Below are 14121 nucleotides of genomic sequence, written 5' to 3' on the forward strand. Positions count from 1 at the left end.
GGAGCCAGAGGGGATTGTGGTCCTCTCGTATGCCTTTGCTTGGCGCGTTTGACGACGGGAAGCACAGAGTTTTTACCTCCCACCGATAGAGATAGAGCTGCAGTAGGCTTGTGGTTTCGGCATTATATGGCTAGAGCAATATATTCGAGACGCTGCCTACCTGCATCCGCGTTATGAAAGTGTCCATTGTTAATTGGTAAGTCAAATGCAAGTTTTGTTAACATATATACTCCTTTTGGTTTGAAAATGTTTGGTTAAGTACCTAGAATTCAATAATTTGTTGTTTGTAGGTTTTAGATGTGTAGGAAGTCTTGTTTGAGCAAATGTTTGGTTTCTGCAGGTTAATCCTTAAGTGAGCTGCGTGAAATGGATGTACGGGGTCACAAAGTTGTTGATTCATTGATTCAATAATTGATGAAGAAATAAGAATTATTATTATTTTTTGATTGTTTAATTGATTTGTAAAAGATGATTTGTAAATCTTGATTTGTTTAATTGATGTGTACATAATTTGTGTTGAAATGTAATTGTTGATTTGTTGATTTTCAATCTGCTTTATGTTGAAGGCAAAACAGACTATCGCAACGCGAAATGGCTATCGCAACGAGAAAATCGTAATGCGAAATGAAAATCGCAATGCGATTTTCATTTCGCATTGCGATTTTCTCGTTGCGATAACCATTTTAGCGTTGCGATAGCCATTTTCGCGTTGCAATAGCCATTTTCGCGTTGCGATAGTCAAATGAATGTCTAATAAGTGATGACAACTGAACAGATCATAGCAATGTTCAAACTCAAGTTACTAATACATGCCTAACTGAAAATGTTAAAAGTGCACACATAATGCAAGTTTTGTTAACACATATACTCCTTTTGGTTTGAAAATGTTTGGTTAAGTACCTAGAATTCAATAATAATTGTTAAAAGTTTATGCATGTTAATCCTCGTTGCCTTTTTCATTTCGCATTGCGATTCTATCGTTGCGATTTGCATTTCGCATTGCGATGGTCAAATGATTGCCTTTCGCAACGCAATTCTGACTTTCGCAACGAGATAATACAAAATCGCAATGCGAGTTTCAAAGTTCGCAACAGGTTTTAGTTTCGCAAGCCAAATTTTGAGTGTATATATATACGCAGCAGCAACAACTCATAACCTAAATCCCTAAATCGCAACTCATGCCATCTCCATCTATCACTCTCTCCGGCGACATTCGTTCCAATATCCAACGACATCCTTCCCCATCCGGCAACAGGTCTTAGTTTCGCATCTCGTTTGTTTAGTTACAACCATGAAATCATCTAATGTTGATCATGTTTGGATATATTTGTGTTTTGGAGGGTCATGGGAGAATGTTCATGGTGTTTTACAATATATGCCTTTACCCATGAATCTTCAACTAAAACTGTCATTAAAGAAGTTAACTTATGAAACCCTAATGTTACGTGTTTCAAAGAAATTGAATTTAGAGCCCCTAAGTGGATTTAGGCTATCTTATCAGAGAAATGGTAAAGTTTATTTGTTAACCGACAATGAAGATGTTGAACGATTCATTGCTTACATTAATGTTTCAAGTGATGATGTTACATTGTATGTTGTTGAACCTAGAAGTAGTATTGTTGGGTCAGTAGCGGGTAGTAATCAACTAAGTGGGTCAAAAAACCCACAGCCTTTCTCTAATCCAAATCCAAATCAACTTTCAGCACCAAATTCTGGTTTTCGTATTGACCAATTAGACGATGATGAGCCAAGAGAAAAATTGTGAGTACTAGTCAGTATTCGAAATTTGATCTTGGTCAATACCCGGACTTTGATATTGGTCAATACACGGATTTTGATGATGTTTCAGAAGAAGAAACAGACCCTGCGTGTAATGATTTTGATATTGGTCAATACCCGAATTTTGATGATGAAACACCCGTTGCCGAGGAAGATGTTGTTGATGATAATGAGGAGGAAGTTACGACTGTGAATGAACATGTTGAACATCCATTCTGTAATTCATATAATCCTGAAGAAGAAAAAGAAGAAGAAAAAGTCCCCGAAGAAAAGAAAATGCCACGGGAGTATAACTGGAATATGCCAGAATTACTTCAGTTACCGGAAGAAGAGTTGGCAAAGAAAGCAGTTGATTGTTACACAAAAGTTATTCGTATCAAGAAAGATGATTGTTTTGATACAAAGGAAGACTTGAAGATAGCTTTGTATACGAAATGTGTGGAAGATGGCTATCAACTAAAAGTTAACAAATCAAGCAAAGATCGTTTCGAAACAAGGTGTACGATTGACAAAAACTGTACGTGGCGTATGATTGCAAAGAGGATAAAAGATTGCGCAATGTTTCAAGTTAGGACCTTTATTGATAAACATACATGTTCAAGAACCCAAGTTTTTCCTCACCATAGACAGGCAAACAAAAGGTGTTGGGTGGTTTTCTGGCTGAGTTAATGTTTTTGAATGGCAGGGTATATCGGGGACATGAAATTATGACTGACATGAATGCTCGGTTCAAGATTAGTATATCATATTCTCAAGCTTGGAGAGCCAAATGTTATGCCTTGGAATTGTTGAGGGGGTCGCCAGAAGCATCGTTTGCCCAACTGCCGGCTTATTGTCACAATTTAAAGCTGAAAAATCCTGGGTCGGTAACTCATATCAAAACAGATAGAGATGGACGCTTTGAGTTGCTGTTTATCGCCATTGGTGTTGCGGTTAGTAAATCAATATAATTATGTTGACTCATTTCTGTTAGTTACATGCATTTAAAATTTAAATGATTATATTTCTTGTGTATATTATTTTGTAGATTCGTTCGTTTATTACTTGCATGCGCCCAGTTATTATAGTTGACGTAGCACATTTGAAAGGTCGATACCTTGGAGTAAACTTATTAGCAGTAGCCATGGATGCTAACAATGGGATATTGCCAATAGCTTACGGGGTTGGCAAATCTGAAACCTCTGATTCATGGATATGGTTTATGGGGCATCTTAGGGATTGCATAGGTCCTATTAGCAATCTGACAATCATATCCGATAGGGCAAACTCAATTGACAACGCTGTTAGAAGGTGTTTCCCAGATGCTTTTCATGGACTTTGTGGTGTTCATTTGTATAGAAATCTAAAATCAAGGTCTGCTGGTATAAAAAAGCACAAATGGACATACTGGAAGGCTGTAAAGGCTTATCGGGAAGTGGATTTCAATAAGCATATAAACTGTTTAAGACGTGTTTTGCCTCAGTGTGCTCAAACACTAGAAGATGTCGGGTTTGAAAGATGGTCAAGAGTACATCAACTTGGAGCAAGATATGGTTTCATGACGTCTAATAGTGCAGAATCAATCAACGCTCTAAGTCGTCATTCCCGGAAATTACCCATTACTATGTTAATGGAGTTTTTTCGAGCCTCTATTCAACAGTGGTACTACAAGAAAAGAAACCATGCAGGTATTATTTCTTTGAATTCGTAACTTATCATATATTTTACTAAGTATTATTTATTTAAATTTACAGGAACATTGGAACATCGTGTTACACCATGGACTGAAAAAAAGATAACAAAACGTGTTGTGAAGTCAACGTCATGGAGAGTTGAACCATGTTCAAACACTTTGTTTGAAGTACTGGATAATAACTTAAATGGGCTTGTCGATCTAAATGCAAGGACGTGTAGTTGTATGAAATGGCAAACATCTGGTTATCCATGTGGCCATGTTATAAAAGTTGCTCTTCATCTAAACCAAGATGATTCAAGCACATACGCTATGGATTGCTACACTACAGAAGTATATCGACAGATTTATGCCGAGATTGTCTACCCTATTTTACATCCTTCTGAGTGGGACATACCAGATGACTTACAAACAGTTTTGCCACCAACCATGGACAGAAGGCTACCTGGCCGACCAAAAAGTCACGATCGTATACCGTCTAAGGGTGAAGAGAAGAAGAGATCGACATGTAGTCGGTGCAAGGAAAGTGGCCATACAAGGTTGACATGTGGATCACCAGTGCCATCACAATCATCTTTTCCTCTACCAAAATATGGATCATCATCAAAATCCAAAGCTCATATGGTGTCAAGAAAAAGGCAATCAAAATCGCAATCATCTTTAAAATCCCAATCACAACTGGCTTCACCTTTTGGGACTGTTAACTTAGGTGATTTTTAAATGCAAACGTTGTATTATGTAGATTTTATGTGTGAACTTTTAACATTTTCAGTTAGGCATGTATTAGTAACTTGAGTTTTAAAATTGCTATGATCTGTTCCAGTTGTTATCACTTAATAGGCAATCATCTTAATGTCCATCGCAACGCGGAAATTACTATCGCAATGCGAAATGAAAATCGCAACGAGAGAATCGCAATGCGAAATGAAAATCGCAACGAGGGAATCGCAATGCGAAATGAAAATCGCAACGCGAATTTAATTTCGCGTTGCGATTTTCATTTCGCATTGCGATAGTACTTTTTGCCTTCAACATAATGCAGATTGAAATCAACAAAATCAACCAATACATTTCAATCAATTAAACAAGCACAAATAAGAATTATGTTAACATCAATTAAACAAATCAACTTTTACAAATCACCTTTTACAAATCAATTAAACAATCAAAAAATAGCAATAATTATTAGAGAAAATAACACTTCTACTATTGAATCAACTTTTGCAGCCATACATCATTTTCACGCAGCTCACTTCTGAGATTAACCTGCATAAACCAAACATTTGCTCAAATAACACTTTCTACACATCTAAAACCTACAAACAGCAAATTATTGAATTCTAGGTACTTAACCAAACATTTTCAAACCACAAGCCTATAAACATAGCAATTGTTTATGGACATTTTTATAACGCGGATGCAGGTAGGCAGCGTCTCGTATATATCGATCTAGCCATATAATGTCGAAACCACAAGCCTACTGCAGCTCTATCTATATCGGTGGGAGGTAGATACTTTATACTTCCTGTGATCAAACGGTCCAACGCCAAGCATACGAGAGGACCACAATCCCCTCTGGGTCCTTTCGTTTGTTGTGGTGCGGTCTCGTCTCTGCTAACTGTAATATTGAGCTTCTTTGGCTTCTTGTTTCCAGAACGAGTCCAATAATTTATCGCATCCAAGTATTTAGCCAAATAAGAGCTCCATCCCTTAATAATATCTCTTAAATCAGCCAATGATATGTAATTTATCATGCTGTCATATACTATTGCCTTAAGGGATGGGATCTGAAGCTCGACGAGAAGCCAATGGTTACGTTCCAAAACAGGGATAAACACCTGCAATCATAAGTAATAATTCATTCATTTGCGCACTTATTTATGAATACCTTTAAACTCAATCTAAAATAAACACTAACCTTATCGACCTCCCACCATGCAGGATAAAGTTTAGCTTGTCCATTGCCCAACGCAAATGATTCATCTCGTTGATTCTTCAAGTGAACTGCGTTAAAAGTCGTCGGCATTATTGTATACCGTGTATTTCTTTTATTTTCCTTAAGTTTCCTAATTATTAGTAGACGTGACACCCACGCATCGATATGTTGTTTTACAAAAAAAATACATATATTAGTGAATTACATTAATTTTTAAACAAATTAATCAAATGAAAATATAAGAAAAATATTAGACTTACCCCTCCATCGAAATAGCCATTGTCTTCGACCCCTAATAATACGCCCCACCAAGACCGATCAAGCAACAAATAGATATCATCATTGAGCTTGCATATGTCAGTGAAACACCCCTGGCTTCGCTCATGTAGATAAAAATCAACTGCGGTCTTAGCCCAAAGGGTGTTATCCAGAATTGTGTCCGGTAGTTGTTTCCTCTCCTCTTCAGATACCGGTATGGTACTGGCCGGTAACTCATACGAGAGCCAACTTGAATCCATCATGTCCGACACGTCAGAGGGTTTCTCAAGAATCCTACATATGACGCCATGTGAATCGGGCTCTTGAATGGTGAGAGGGACCTCTTCAACGATGACAGTGGCCTCTTGAACGGTGGGAGGGGACTCTCGAGGAATGATAGGGGCCTCTTCAACGATAGGAGTGGACTCTTGAGGGATGATAGGCGAGTCGGGCTTCTTCTTGCGGTGTCTTCGCACTATTGGGGTATACGGAGACTTAATAGCACGTGCACGCCGTCTGATGCGTGAACTCTGTCGTGCAAGAAAAACCCGACGTAAAGCATCCACCTTATCGGTCCGCTAAATAAAAATACAAATATCAGTAAATAAACAGACATGATATTTAAACAGTGAAAATAAAGATAAATATATTTCAAACTTTCAACCAAAAGACAAAACAAAGACAAATACTAACTTCACAGTGTTAAAGTAAAAAGTTTAGCAGTTTTGGCAGCAACCGAATAAATTTACTAAGCAATCTAAGTGAAATAGTTAATTTAAGTGAAATTACGAGTAAATTTATCATCATGTTAAATATGGAAAATCTTAAACTTACCTCGTTGCGTAGAGTATGAACCTCATTCTGCAACGATCTACCATCTCACGTAGAGCGGCAACCTCACCACGTAAAGTAGACACCTCCACACGCCATGCACCATCGTTATCGCGTAGAGTACCGATCTCCTCACGCAAGGCATTGACCTCATCACGTAACTCCCTTGACTCATCCCGTGGAGGTGGAGAACAGGGAGATAGAAGTCGTGGCATCTTTGTCGGTCGCCTATCATGAGGTGATGGTGGAGAAAAGACTCGATGATGTGACGGGATAGGTGATGGCTCTCGTTGTAGAGGTGTATAGTCGGGTCGATCAGGTGATGGCTCTGGGTGAGGTGATGGCTCTCGAAGTGGAGGAAGTGGAGGCTGCTCATCATTCGTGCCATCAAAAAAACGCTGACTAGCTTGCCACCAATCAGTGGCAAGCTCAGCCTCCGTGGGTGTCAGTCTCATTAATGGAGTGTTGGCCTCCTAAAAATATAAAAACTAAACAAAGTTAAACGTCTACTATTAATAACTTGTTTATATATGATAGTATTTGTGTTAACTTACATTATTTATTGTCACATATGGTATTAAGTCTTCCCAATCCAACATACGTTTCCTCTTCCAGGAAATAGCCCTAGGAATATCATCTGAGGATTTTAATGCATATGTCCGCATGCTGGGGAAAGCCTCGAATATCCAAATCTACAAACAATATAATAACAAACATTAGTAATTGTTAAATAATTAATTATAATTTTGAAAACATTATATAGAAATTCTTACCTTAAAGGCCCAAACAAAGCCTGACAAAGTGTATTTCGACCCATCGCCCCGCAAACTTTTGCGGTCATCAAAGGCAGACGATTACTTAGTCCAGGTAGCTTTCCATATATACGAACCCCACGGAAACAGATTCCATGCATTTAGGTCCTCTACCAATAATATTAGCTCCTGAGGAATAGGTTGTCTGGCTTCTCTGCCTAGAAAGCCGGCATACAAAAGTAGTAGAAGGCATACTCGGACAACATCGACGTCATTCATCCGAGTAAAACCATCTTTCTTATTAAACAATTTCTTCATGTCGTCGACGTGTAAGTTCGGCTTCTCTATTGACTCATCAGGAAAAACCCTGGATAACCATGATGGGCGGGTGATATGACGAGTGTACCGGCCTACATCATCGTGTCCGAATCGTAGACCAGTGATTAAGCAGAACTCCTTCCGCCCAAAACAAGTATACGCCGGTGGAAAATGAAACCATATCTCTTCCTCACCACGTTGTATACTGTCGGGTAGATCGCTAGTCATGGTCTGAAGCCACAAATGGGTCAAACTAGCATCTCTACCCGGATGCTGTACTCTCAGCCATGGCCCGAAGTAGGTTTCTTCAAACAATTTTCTTTGTGCAGGTGAAAGCTTCGAAGCAATTGTAGTGGCTAGGCTAACTTTATTCTTTAATGTCAATGAAGCCGAAAAAAATTTCTACAAAAAAACAATAAACATACCAAGTTAGATATACCAAAAATTACACTGTCAAGATATACCAAAAACAAAACAATAAACATAAATAGTAGTTTATTCTTGAAACTAAAATTTACAACACTGTTTTTGTCTTTTGGTTGAAATGAAAATCGCAACGAGATAATGAGAATCGCAACGCGGAAATGACTATCGCAACGAGAGAATCGCAACGCGAAATGACTATCGCGACCAGACAATCGCAACGCGAAATGAAAATCGCAATGCGATTTTGGTTTCGCGTTGCGATTATCTCGTTGCGATAGTTATTTCCGCGTTGCGATTTTCATTCTCGAAACTATTCTTCTTCTGCATTACTTCAACCAAAAGACAAAGCAAAGACAAATACTAACTTCACAGGCTAAACAGTTTAGCAGTATTGGCAGCAATCGAATGAATTTAATAAGAAATCTAAGTGAAATGGTTAATCTATTATTGAAATTACCAGTAAACTTATCATCAATCTCAATATGAAAAACCTAAAATAATGCAAAATTTTCAAAATAAAAATAAAAAAAAACTAACCCTCGGAGGTTGATTTTCCATTTCTGAATGATTGTGAGGGATTTTTGACTGTGAATGGTTGTGAGGGATTTCACCGGCGATGGGGACGGAAATCTTCGGAGATGGGGACGGATTTCGCCGTAGAGAGTGAGAGATGGAGATGGGACTGAGTGTTGTGTTTTTGGGTTTGAGGTTATGAGTTGCAATTACTGTGGACGGTTCATTTTCCGATTTATTAAGAAAAAATATGTGTTTGGAATTTGAAAAAAAAATACGCGTTAATACGAATGGCGCTATGTAAATCGCATTGCGAAAGTCAGTATCGCGTTGCGAAAGTAAGTATCTCGTTGCGCTTTTTTATTATCGCATTGCGATAGTCAGTATCGCATTGCGATTTTCCCAATTCGCGTTGCGATTTACTTATTCGCATTGCGAATTGGGAAAATCGCAACGATACTGTAGACCATCGCAACGCGATTTTCAACTATCGCATTGCGAAAATGCAACGCGAATTTGCGATAATGGAGATCGCGTTGCGAATTAGCGATCGCATTGCGATTTTGTTGGTCATTTTGGCAAATCCGGAAAAAGTTGGTTAAAATCGTATATTATATGGGATTTTTGGTCACTGAGGTTATTTTCTCTTATATATATAACTACTTAATTATAAGAGAATTTTATTTTGACCACTATTTTTTAATTTATTAATCATATCATATAATTATTTAAATACTATTGATTCACTTTTGTTAAATATTAACATGAGAGATTGGTGTACCAGTTAATAAAATTAATATAATTATAATTTTCATCATCATTACTTATATATTTTAATTTATATAAAAAATAACCTTAAAAAATTTTAATTTTTTTGGTAAAAGATCATATTTGGTTGGCCATATAAGTACTAAGCATGCTTAATCCTCATTTGTATGTGGTTTTGATGCCTTAGATAAGCCTACATATCACAAATTATGTATTAAACATGTTTGTATTGGTTACATCAAGTCTCATTATGATTTGAGAACGTGTTGGACTCCCAAAGTTTATCAAATACCTAAAATATATAATCTTATGGTGGGATATCGATACACGTAAAAGAATATATATATATACCTATAAATATCGAGGTCTAAAAAGATAATACTACCTTGTGGGGTAACTATAACGAACAAAAGATATCAATGTTCCTTTCTTAGATATCAATAACCCAAGTTTAAAATTGACAAAATTTGTTAGAGGGATAAAGAATTAGAAATTCATTCATGAGACATATTTGATGTGTAGAGTGTTAGTATAATGCTACATTTCGATATAGATATAGATATGTTTGATTATTTAAATCAATTATGAGACAAAAATAGAGATTTATTTATTTGATGATTATGATTAGACTATGTTTCATATCGAAGAAAAATATTAAAAATCATTAATGAAAACTTTTTTTTTAAGTTTATGAAAGGTTATATTTATATCATTGTGATTTATGATAAAAACAATGGCTCAAATGGTGCATATAGTAGGTGTTTTGTTAACTTTTGTTACAGTGAAAATTTGTGGTATTTGGAAGCATTTGTTGTGCTTCTATAAATTTACACTGGTTTAATAAATTTTATAGGGAAATATAACTTAAAGATATTAGAGATGAGGACAAGTGAAGTATGGTAATTTAATAAAAGTAACGAATGTTTCATAAGCTTCTTTAATAAAGGTAATATGAGCTTATATAGGATTAAACATCCACTTTCTATATTGATAATAAACGCTTATATATTTCTATATATATGTTGTGTTTGAATCCAAAACTTCAAAAAAGAACAACCGTACTTTAATTACTGAGGTCGTTTATTTGTACATAAGTAATTTTAGTGATTTTTAAGTTTTGTAATGTGTGATGTTGATACATGATTAATTTATTTAGATTGTATGGTGATTGATTTAGAGGTTGTTTGACTGACATAATTTAAATAAGTGATATAATTGATAAAATTAAAGATGAACTCTCTTATAATTAAGTAATAATTTGTATATGTTGAAAATCAAAGCACATGGGGCGGCTGGAAAAATGGTTTTGGGAGGCTAATATAGTCAAATGTAGGCAACCAAATTGTTGAAAAAATAAAGGGATAATTACTAAATTTAATCCCTAAAATTTAGGGTATTTACAAATTAGTCTTTAAGTTTCAACTATAAATACCCTAGCTCATTTAGCTTCAAAACTATCCCAAAGCATTCTAGCTTTCTTCCAATACTAGAGAGAATTTAGAGAGTTTCTTGAGAGTTGTTTTCTCCTTTTATCAGAGAGAATTATCATTGTTTTCTCATTGGTTGATCGAGAAGTTGTAATTCTTATTTCTCATAGTGAAATTCTTCTACCGTTGCCCGTAGTTTTTACCCTATATTATTTAGGGGTTTTTCACGTAAATTTTATGTCTATTTTATCTTCATTTTTATTTTTTCAAATTATCAGTTGCGATTTTGCTCTATCCGATAGCCGTCTTTCGCAATAATTGGTATCAGAGTCAGATTAGAGTGTGTAATATCTACTTATTGTCTTTGTGGTTGCCACCAAAAGGTGAATCCATAAGAAAGTAAGAAGTTATTACTCATTCTTTGAAGGTTCTAGAGGATTATTCACGATAGTAAAATAGTGTGAGCTATCTGTAAAATAAGCTATGGCAACGAAAAGCATTAGCAGATGAAGTATTGTCAAGCATCGATGAGAAGAAGACAACTAAGGAGATCTGGGATCATCTCACCAAATTATACGAGGCTACATTGCTGCACGATAAAATTTTCCTTAAGAGGAAATTGTACACTCTCCGTATGTCAGAATCTACTTTAGTGACGGAGCACTTAAACACACTGAACACGTTATTTTCTCAGCTTACATCCTTAAGATGTACAATAGGAGAACAAGAACGTGCTGAACTTCTACTTCAAAATCTACCTGATTCGTATGATCAACTCATCATCAACTTGACAAACAGTAATGACACCAGTCTAGTCTTCGATGACGTTGCAGTTGTTGTTCTCCAAGAAGAAAATCGGTGCAAGAACAAGGAAGACAGACAAGTAAATCTACAACAAGCAGAAGCGTTGACAACGATGAGAGGGAGATCAACAGAACGTGGCCAAAGCAGCAGTCACAAGCATGGTAGATCGAAGTCGAGGAGCAAGAAGAATTTAAAGTGCTACAATTGTGGAAAGAATGGTCACTTGAAGAAGGATTGTTTGAGTCTAAATAAAAAATCCAATCCACAAGGTAATACCGTAAACACTTCAGATGATGAGCAACATATCATGACAACAGAAGAGAATGGTTCCATCAGTATAAACCTGTCTTAGGAGGATCTGTGTATAGTTGCAATGATCATGCCTTAGAGATCATTGGCGTGGGAACCATCAAATTGAAGATGTATGATGGAACAATTAAAGTTGTTCAAGATGTGCGACACGTGAAAGGCCTGAAGAAAAATTTATTATCCTACGGATTGTTGGATAATAATGCAAGCAAGATTGAAACACGAAAAGGAATCATGAAGGTGTTCCGTGGAGCGCTTGTGGTGCTGAAAGGCGAAAAGATAGCTGCAAACTTGTACATGCTGAAGGGAGAGACTTTGCTAGAAGCAGAAGCCTCTGTTGCCTCATGTAGTTCAAATTCTACAATGCTATGACATCAGAAACTTGGACACGTGTCAGAATAAGGAATGAAAGTCCTTGTGGAGCAAAACCTACTTCCAGGCTTAAAGGTAACACTTCCTTTGTGTGATCATTGCATAACAAGTAAGCAACACCGGTTGAAATTCAACAAATCAAATTCTAGAGGCAAAAGTGTTCTAGAATTGGTTCACTCTGACGTATGGCAAGCACTAGTTACATCCCTAGGTGGAGCAAACTACTTTGTCTCATTTATTGATGACTACTCTAGGAGATGTTGGGTGTACCCTATCAAGAAGAAGTCAGACGTGTTTTCAACTTTCAAAAACTTCAAGGCGCGAGTGGAACTTTATTCTGGAAATAAGATCAAGTGTTTCAGAACAGATAATGGAGGAGAATACACAAGCGAAGAATTTGATGACTTTTGCAGGAAAGAATGAATCAAAAGACAATTCACGGCGGCGAACACTCGTCAATAAAATAGAGTGGCAGAGCGGATGAACATAACCTTGTTAGAAAGAACAAGAGCAATGTTAAGGGATGCAGGCCTAGAAAATTCATTATGGGCAGAAGCAGTCAATACCGCCTGTTATTTGGTGAATCGAGCTCCATTAACTGCAATAGAGCTGATGACACCAATGGAGATGTGGACTGGTAAACTAGCTGATTATTCAAACCTCAATATATTTGGAAGTATTGTGTACGTGATGTACAACTCCCAAGAAATCTCAAAGCTGGATCCAAAATCCAGGAAATGCAAATTCTTGGGGTATGTTGATGGAGTAAAGGGGTTGTGGGATCCCACTGCCCGCAAAGTGATCATCAGTAGGGATGTCATATTTGTAGAAGATAAGCTACAAAGAAAAGAAGACGATGATAGCACTGAAAAGTCAGAGACTACACAGATACATGTGGAAAAAGAGGTTGAACAAGGAGATTCTTCTGAAGTTGAACCTGCACATGATGAACAAGAACCAGAGAGTTCTGAAGCTCAACAACTCGTCAATCAGATCGTGTGAAAAGACGTCCCAATTGGCACTCAAATTATGTTATAGAAGGAAATGTTGCATACTACCTTTTAACAGAAGACGTTGAGCCTTCAACATACCAGGAGGCAATAAACAACTCAGATGCTTCACTATGGATGATGGCGATGCAAGAAGAAATCGAAGCCCTTCATAAAAATAATACATGGGACCTTATGCCACTACCACAAGGAAGGAAGCCAATTGGTAACAAATGGGTCTTCAAAATCAAGCGAAATGGTGATGATCAAGTTGAGAGGTATCGTGCAAGATTGGTGGTCAAAGGATATGCACAAAAAGAAGGTATTGATTTCAATGAAATTTTTTCTCTTGTGGTTCGACTAACAACAGTTCGAGTAGTCTTGGCAATGTGTGCTACATTGAATTTACATCTAGAGCAGCTAGATGTTAAAACAACTTTTCTTAATGGAAATCTTGAAGATATTTACATGCTTCAGCCTGAAGGTTTTGAAGAAGAAGAAAAGAAGAACTTGGTTTGCAGGTTGAACAAATCTCTATACGGTCTAAAGCAGGCGCCGAGGTGTTGGTATAAGAGATTTGATTCCTTCATTATGTGTCTTGGATATAACAAACTTAATGCAGACCCTTGTGCTTATTTCAAGAGGTCTGGTGATAACGATTTTGTTATATTGCTGTTGAATGTGGATGACATGTTGGTTGCAGGACCCAACAAAGATCATATTGAATAATTGAAGGCACAACTGGCTAGGGAATTTGAAATGAAGGACTTGGGATCAGCAAACAAGATTCTAGGGATGCAAATTCACCGAGACAGAAGTAATAGGAAGATTTGGCTTTCACAAAAGAATTACTTGAAGAAGATCTTGTCACAATTCAACATGCAAGATTGTAAGCCAATTTCTACCCCTCTTCCTATTAACTTCAAATTATCTTCCAGTATGAGTCCTAGCAGTGAACAAGAGAGGA

This window comes from Hibiscus syriacus, unplaced genomic scaffold, assembly GCF_006381635.1.
Source record: "Hibiscus syriacus cultivar Baekdansim isolate YM2019G1 unplaced genomic scaffold, ASM638163v2 tig00110020_pilon, whole genome shotgun sequence".
Taxonomy (NCBI): Eukaryota; Viridiplantae; Streptophyta; class Magnoliopsida; order Malvales; family Malvaceae; genus Hibiscus; species Hibiscus syriacus.